The following is an 8,865-nucleotide window of genomic DNA, read 5'->3' on the forward strand; positions in this document are numbered from 1 at the left end:
TTATGGGCCTCTAGATTAATCACCAATATTTCCCTTACATCAATTAGGAGCCAAGGTGTTCTAGTGCTGTTGTTGAGTGAGGGGAGTTGGGGGGATGTAGAAACATTTACTACCTATAAAACAATGGTAAAACATGTGCCCTGCCTCAAGGAGCTTACAATCTGCTTGAGATGAATAAGACAGGTTAGTGATGAGCTGTGGCAGCAAATGCCAGGAAAGCTCAGGAGAAGGAGAAAGGATTTGATGGGGGTAATCATTATATACTTCCTTAAAGAGATGGTGTTGGATACAGGCTCTGATGGAGGGAAAGGTAAAAGCTGAAAAAATGAAGGATTAAGAAATTTTTTGAGAGGAGCTGGGACAGGAAAGGAATAAGAGAAGAGTAAGATGTATGCAGCAGAAATAGGGAGATGATCTTTTCTGCTACAAAAATGCACACATTTAAAATTGTAGCAAATTATTCCAAGCAGACATTGATTTCTAGTATGATTTCCATTGGGAAAATAAGTTGGGGATTTCCACTCTTTCCTTATTCTACCAACTGTGTCCAGTGGTTTCTGGTTGATCTTACTTACTAGTTGCTTTTCCTCTAGTACCAGCCTAGAACCCTACGTTGCTACTATGGTTTTCTTTTTGTTTACTTTTAGGACAACACATTAATGCTGGAGCCAGAAACCTGGAATTTTCCTTGACACCTTCCTCCTTCTTCCCACATATGTTTCACTCTCTCCACATATTAAGATCAAGCAATAAGTCTCAAATTTAGTCAAATATATTCAAACCAAGAATTGTGAGAAAATGGTGTCAGATTAGGCAGATAATTTTCAGTTCTTTCACAGAAACAACAGAGAAACAGGCAAGCTTACCCAAGGGACCTGCCTTGAGGGTCAGCAGACCAGTACACGGCTTCACAACTCCCAGGAGGGTGAGGGACAGAGAAATGAAGAAACCAAAACAACAAACTGAGTTACTAAATCTCCCAGCCACTGGGAAGGGTTCCCCTCCCCCACCCCTGACATATTAAGTAGAGGTAAAAACCCTGGCTCACTGCAGCTGGAAAGGAATCAGATGTCTTCCTCCCTGTCAGCTGTTACAAGAGAAAAGGGAGGGGAAGTCATGGGATTTTTCTTCAGTGAATTCAGCCAGCTAACTTGCTTTGAATCTTGGCTGTGGTCAGAACAAAACAAAGGAAAACAGAGAAACACCTCTGTGGAAAGGTGTGCCAACGAGTGCCATCTGTTGGCCAGTCTGAAAATTGCATAGGCAAACACTGCAGTTGGGTCTCTGCTCCATAACTTCTGGGAGAAAATCTGCACCCCTTTGGTGAGTCCCTGGCACAATTTTGATAATTTAAACTGGTCAATTTAAAAACTTACGATAAGTTGAATCAAATATCAAAGAAGAGCTGTGAAATAAAAAACAATAGGGAAGACAGAGAAATTAGCCATCAGAGTAAATTCATCAGTCAAATGAACAAACTAAATATCCTGAAGAGATACAGGACTTAAGATAATTAATCAATATAATCACACAAATCTCCAAAATCAATTTAATGAATTGAAAGAAAATATGACTAAAGAGATAAAGGATATTAAGAAGACACTGGAGGAGCATAAAGAACAATTTGAAAGTCAGCAAAGAAAAGTAACAGATCTTATGGGGATGAAAGATACAATGGATGAGATTAAAAATAAAGCAGAGGCACATAATAAAATATTTGAATTGCTTGAAGACAGTATTAGTGATTTCAAAACAGATCATCTGACCTGGAAAAGACAGGAGAACAGAAAGAGAAGAGAATGGGAAAATGAAACAGGATCTCAGTGAATTGAATGACAATGCGAAATGCAAAAACATAGATATAACTGGTGTCCCAGAAAGAGAAGAGAAAGGAAAAGGGGAAGAAAGAATATTTGAGGATATAATGACTGAAAACTTCCTACCCTTATGGAAGACATAAATATCAATATCCAAGAAGGGCAATGCACCCTACAAAGAATAAATCCAAATAGACCTACCCTGAGACACCTACTATTCAGAATGACAACTGTCAGAGATAAAGAGAAGATTCTGAAAGCAGCAAGAGAAAAGCAAAGCATCACATACAAGAGAAACTTAATAAGATTAAGTGCTAACCTCTTCTCAGAAACCATGGAGGAGAGGAGAAAGTGGTATGATGTATTTAAGATACTGAAAGAGAAAAAATGCCAGTCAAGAATTCTGTATCCAGCAAAACTGTCCTTCAAAAATGAAGAGGATTTCAAACACTTCACAGACAAAAACTGGTAAAATATGTTACCAACAGACCAGAATTACAAGAGATACTAAAGGGAGTGCTGCAGCCTGAAAGGAAAACACAAAGGCAAGAGACTTGGAGAAAAGTGTAGAAATGAAGATTATTAGAAAGGGTAAATTAAAGGGTAAAAAGACAATATTACAACATGATAACAGAAAGCCACAATCAAAATGGATGAAGTAAGTAAAGCCTTTACAGTAATAACATTAAATATTAATGGCTTGAACTCCCCAATCAAAAGACATAGACTAATAGAATGGATAAAAAATTGTAAGCCATCTATATGTTGTCTACAAGAGACTCACTTCAGATGTAAGGACATAACTAGGTTAAAAGTGAAAGGTTGGAAAAAAGATATTCCACTTAAATAATAATAAAAAGAGCTGGAGTCTGATACTAATATCAGACAAAATAGATGTTAAGTGCAAAACTGTTATAAGGGATGAAGAAAGTCATTATATATCAATAAAAGGGCAATTCAGCAAAAGGAAATAACAATACTAAAATTTATGCACCTAACCTCAGTGCTCCAAGATACATGAGGCACACATTGGCAAAGCTGAAAGGAGAAATAAATGTTGCTACAATAATATTTGGAGACTTCAATACACCACTCTCAGTATTGGATAGAAATCTGGACAGAGGATAAGTAAAGAAACAGAGAGCTTGAATAATGTAATAAATGAACTAGACCTAACAGACATCTATATAGCATTGTCTCCTAAAACAGCAGGACATACATTCTTTTCAAGTGCCCATGGATCCTTCTCCAAGATAGACCATATGTTGGGTCACAAGACAAGTCTTAATGAATTTAAAAATATTGAAACTATACAAAACACTTTCTCTGATCATAATGAATGAAGCTAGAAATCAATAATGAATGGAATAAGGGAAAACTCATAAATATATGGAAATTAAACAACACACCCTTAAATAATTAGTGAGGCAAAGAAGAAATTGCCAGAGAATTCAGCAAATAAGATGAGATGAATGAAAATGAGAACACAACATATCAAAACCTATGGGACACTGCAAAGGCAGTGCTGAGATGTAAACTTATAGTTCTCAATGCTTACATTAAAAAAGAAGAAAGAGCTAAAATTGAAGACCTAACTGCACATCTGGTGGAACTAGAAAAAGAACAGCAAACTAATCCCAAACCAAGCTGAAGGAAAGAAATAGTAAAGATCAGACCAGAAATAAAGGAAATCAAAATGAAAAACAATTAGAGAGAATCAACAAAATCAAAAGTTGGTTCTTTGAGAAGATTAACAAAATAGACAAACCCATAGCTAGACTGCCAAAGAAAAAAATAGAGAAGACAAAATAAAATTGGAAACGAAAAGGGAAACATTACCACTGACCCTGCAGAATTAACAGAGATTATAAGAAGATATTATGAACAACTATATGACAAAAAACTAGACAATGTAGACAACTGGACAAATTCCTAGAAACACATGAACCACCTACACTGACCCTAGAAGAAATAGAAGACTTCAACAAACCAATCACAAATGAAGAGATTGAAACAGTCATCAAAAATCTCCCAAAGATTAAAAGCCCAGGACTAGATGGACTCACAAGGGAATTCTACCAATCATTCAAAGATGACCTAATAATCAATCTTGCTCAAGCTCTTCCAAAACATTGAACAGGAAAGAGTGCTACCAAACTTATTCTATAAAACTAACATCACCCTAATACCAAAACCAAATAAAGATACAACAAAAAAATAAAATTACAGACCATTATCTCTAACGAATATGATGCAAAAATCCTCAACAAAATACTTGCAAACAGAATCCAAAAGCACATTAAAAGAATTATATACCATGATCAAGTGAATTTTATCTGAGGTATGTAAGACTGGTTCAACACAAGGAAATCAATTGGTGTAATAAACCACATTGATAAATTGAAGAAGAAAAATCACATGATCCTCTCAATTTATGTAAAAATGATACTTGACAAAATACAGCACCCTTTCTTGACAAAAACACTCCAAAAGATAGGAATAGAAAGAAGCTTTCTCAATATGGTAAAGTACATATATGAAAAACCTATGGCTAGCATTGTACTCAGTGGTGAAAGACTGAAAGTTTTCCCACTGAGATGTGGAACAAGACAAGGATGCCTACTGTTACCACTGTTATTCAATATTGTGTTAGAAGTTCTAGCTAGAGCAATTAGGCTAGACAAGGAAATAAAAGGCAACCAAATAGGAAAGGAAAAAGTAAAACTTTTACTACTTGCTGATGACATGATCCTATATCTAGAAAATCCTGAAAAATCTACAACAAAGCTACTTGAATTAAGAGACAAGTTCAGCAAAGTGGTGGGATACAAGATTAATACACAAAAATCAATAGCATTTCTATAAATTACTGATGTGCATTCTGAGGAGAAAATCAGAAAAATAATTCCATTTATAATAGTGACTAAAACAATCAAATATTTAGAAATAAACTTAACCAAGGACATAAAGGATCTGTATTCAAAAAACTAGAAAACATTGCTCAATGAAACCAAAGAAAATTTTAATAAATGGAAGGACATTCCATGTTCATGGATTAGAAGATTAAATATCGTTAAGATGTCAGTTCTACCCAAACTAACTTACAAATTCAATGCAATCCCAATAAAAATCCCAACAACCATTTTTGCAGAAATAGAAAAGCCAATAATCAAATTTATTTGGAAGGATAAAAGGCCTCGCATAGCCAAAAAATTATTTAAAAAGAAGAATGAAGATGGAGAACTCATATCCTGACCTTAAAGCATATTGCTTAGCTATAGTGGTAAAAAACAGTATGGTACTGATATAAGGACAGAGAGATTGACCAATGGAATCAAATTGAGAACTCAGAGCTTGACCCTCACATCTACAGTCAAGTGATTTTTGACAAGGCTATTAAGCCCTCCCAGCCCAGCCAGAACAATCTATTCAACAAATGGTGATGGGAGAACTGGATATACATATATAAAAGAAAGAAAGAAGACCCCTATCTCACACCTTATACAAAAATTTATTCAGAATGGATCAAGGGGGAAGCAGACTTGGCCCAATGGATAGGGTGGCCACCTATCACATGGGAGGTCCGCGGTTCAAACCCCGGACCACCTTGACCTGTGTGGAGCTGGCCCATGAGCAATGCTGATGCATGCAAGGAGTGCCGTACCATGCAGGGGTGTCCCCCGTGTAGGGGAGCCCCACATGCAAGGAGTGTGCCCCATAAAGAAGAGCTGCCCAGTGTGAAAAAAAAGTGCAGCCTGACGCAGGACAAACTCCTAGGGAATATCTGAATGCTCATTTTGCCAGAGTGGGTTATACCATTGGGTAGAGACCCATATAATGAGAGTGAAGGTAGACCCACAACCTGGGGAGGACTAATGCCATCAAATAGAGAGAACTGTATCTCTCAAAAGAAATGGTGGCTCCCAGGGCATTAGGGTAGTTGAGCAAGTCAAGCCCTCAACACTGTTGTAAGTATCTCTGAACCTGGCTCCTCAAGAAATGAAGATTGACTGTCACTGTGGGCCCCAAGGGGAGGGGGAAATAGATATTGAATAGATGGAACCAAAGTAAATGTGAAGGCAAAAGAAGTGTTTCACAAGAGTACACAAGGATGGATATAAAACATGTAATATTACACCAAAAACATATAGGGGATGACAGACTAATAATGTAAACCATAATGTAAAACATAGGATAACTAAAAAATTTAGAAAACTGTATAGCCTAAAGTATAAACCACAATGTAAACACAAATGTTACCTTGTTTGAAAGCTATTGTCTCTATATCTGTACATCAGTTTCAGTAAATATGATATGAATAAGTTAAAAGATTATCACTGTGGAAGGGAAAAGGTTTTATAATGGATATGTGGGAGTACTGTATATTGTATATATGAATGACTGTGATCTAAGGCTCTTGTGAAGAGAAGCTCAATAATTAGGGAAAAAAGAAAAGAAAAAGATAGGATGTAGAATTTTTCCAAATCAATATGTATTCTATATCTAACCTTTAAACTCATTGCTATATTCCATTTTACTATTAAGGGAACCTGACATTATATTGGGCTTCACTTTTCAGGAAGTTTTGAATCACAGAGTGGTTCAACAATGGCAGTGGAGAAATACTGGTATGGGATGTTGTTGACAGGGGGCATAGGGTTGACAGGGAGTTATACAGGACATGTGTCCAGGGTGCATGGAAATGTTTGGATATACTTATAGTGGAAACAATTAACAACAACAGCTGGGAGGGTACTGGGTTCCTGGCCAGGGGGGGTTGGCTTTCGTGGTCCCTAGGGGAGCAGCGGCAGTCCCCTAGGTGCAACAGCAAGGACCAGAAAGGAATGAGGGTCCAACAGTGACCCGCTGATACTAATGACTATGCTTGTGAGCCTATACACCTGAAATAAGAACAAGGTCTAGAGCAGCACTGTGCCTAAGAGTTCCCTCATGACAGCCTCCATGTTATTCAAATGTGGCCAGTCTCAAAGCCAAACTCAGCATGTAAATGCAAGGCCTTCCCCACAGTGTGGGACATGACACTGGGGATGAGCCTCCCTGGCACCGAGGGATCACTACCAAGTACCAGCTGATGACGTAACTAGAAAATGACCTTGAATTAAAGGTTCAATGCGGACCAACAGAATATCCCTGTCTACATATAATAACAGGAGTTAAAAATGCTGTTTGATCTAAAGTAAGGGGGAAATGGAAAGGACAAATGAGTTTATATGGCTATAAGTCTCTAAAAAGGAGTCTGGAGGTTGTCAGAAGGATTGCCCTTATGCACACCTGAGCAGAGTCTCAGAGATAGATAAAGTAGATACAACCCCAGGTATTGGTTCTTTTGAGGGCTAAAGAGACCCACAGGTTCTATGGTCATGGCAGATGGAGTTCACTGCCATGTCACTTGGCCCTTCTTTGGAGCTGGTGCTTCTGCGTGATAGAGCTGGACTCAGATGTGATCTCTTTTCACAAGCCTTTCATGCTACTTTACTAAAATTGTAGTTGGTGCTGGGATTTAAGATATATCTAGGGGATTTGAATCTCTGGACTGACAATATGATAGCCAGGCCCTGAGCCTCAACAGACTTCAGCTCCTACACTCTGATTTATTGGACATACCCCACTCGGCTAACATGGAGTTCAAGAATGTCAACCACCACACCATGGAGCCTAGAGTGCCTTCAACTGAAAGCAGAAGGATTGCAGCCAGTATCCATGTGGAATCTAAGCCCCCTCTTGACATGGACACAACCAAGCCAAGGTCCACAGGAAGGAGGAATAGAGTAAGGATTAGAGTGGACTTACTGATATTCTATTCATGAACTATTGTGGTTAATAATCGAGAAAATGTGGCATTGGTGTGGAAAAAGTGGCCATGGTGGCTGCTGGGTGCGGGGAATGGGAGGAAGAGATGAGATGTGGAGGCATTTTCGGGACTTGGATTTGTCCTGAGTGGTGCTGCAGGGACAATTGCCGGACATTGTATGTCCTCCCATGGCCCACTGGATGGAACATGGGAGAGTGTGGGCTATGGTGTGGACCACAGGCCATGGGGTGCAGCGATGCCCAGAGATGTACTCACCAGATGCAATGGATGTGTCATGATGATGGGGGAGAGTGTTATTGTGGGGGGAGTGGTGGGGTGGGGGCGGTGGGGTGAATGGGGATCTCATATTTTTTGAATGTAATATTTTTTTAAATGCATAAATAAAATAAAATTTTTTTAAAAAGTGCAGCCTGCCTAAGAATGGCACCACACACACAGAGAGCTGACACAACAAGATGATGCAACAAAAAGAAACACAGATTCCCGGTGGTGCTGATAAGGATAGAAGTGGTCACAGAAGAACACACAGCAAATGGACACAGAGAGCAGACAACGATGGGGGGGGGGGGAGGGGGAAGAGGAGAGAAATTTTAAAAAAAAAAAGGATCAAGGACCTAAATATAAAAGTGACAACCATAAAACTCCTAGGAGAAAATGTAAGATCTTGTGGTAGGCAGTAGTTTCTAAACCTTAAACTCAGAGCACAAGCAAAAAAGGAAAAAAATAGATAAATGGGATTCCTCAAAATTCAACACTATTGCACCTCAAAGGACTTTGTGAAAAGGGTGAAAAGGCAGCTGACTCAACGGGAGAGTATATCTGGCAATCACATATCAGATAAGAGTTTAATAGCCATGATATATAAGGAGATCATTCAACTTAATATTAAAAAGAGAAACTATCTGATTAAAAAATAGGCAAAAGACTTGAAAATACAACTGTCCAAAGAAGAAATACAAGTGGTTAAGCAACACATGAAAAAATTTTCAGCATCACTAGCGATTAGGAAAATGTAAATCAAAACTACAATGAAATATCATTTCACACCTATTAGACTGGGCACTATTAAAACGTAGGAAAACTGGAAATGTTGGAGAGGATGTGGAGAGATAGGAACACTTATTCCCTGTTGGCTGGAATGTAGACTGGTACAGCCACTGTGGAGGAATGTTTGGCAGTTCCTAAAGAAGTTGAATATGGGACCCAGCAATACCA

Source organism: Dasypus novemcinctus, chromosome 11 (assembly GCF_030445035.2).
Source record: "Dasypus novemcinctus isolate mDasNov1 chromosome 11, mDasNov1.1.hap2, whole genome shotgun sequence".
Classification (NCBI taxonomy): Eukaryota; Metazoa; Chordata; class Mammalia; order Cingulata; family Dasypodidae; genus Dasypus; species Dasypus novemcinctus.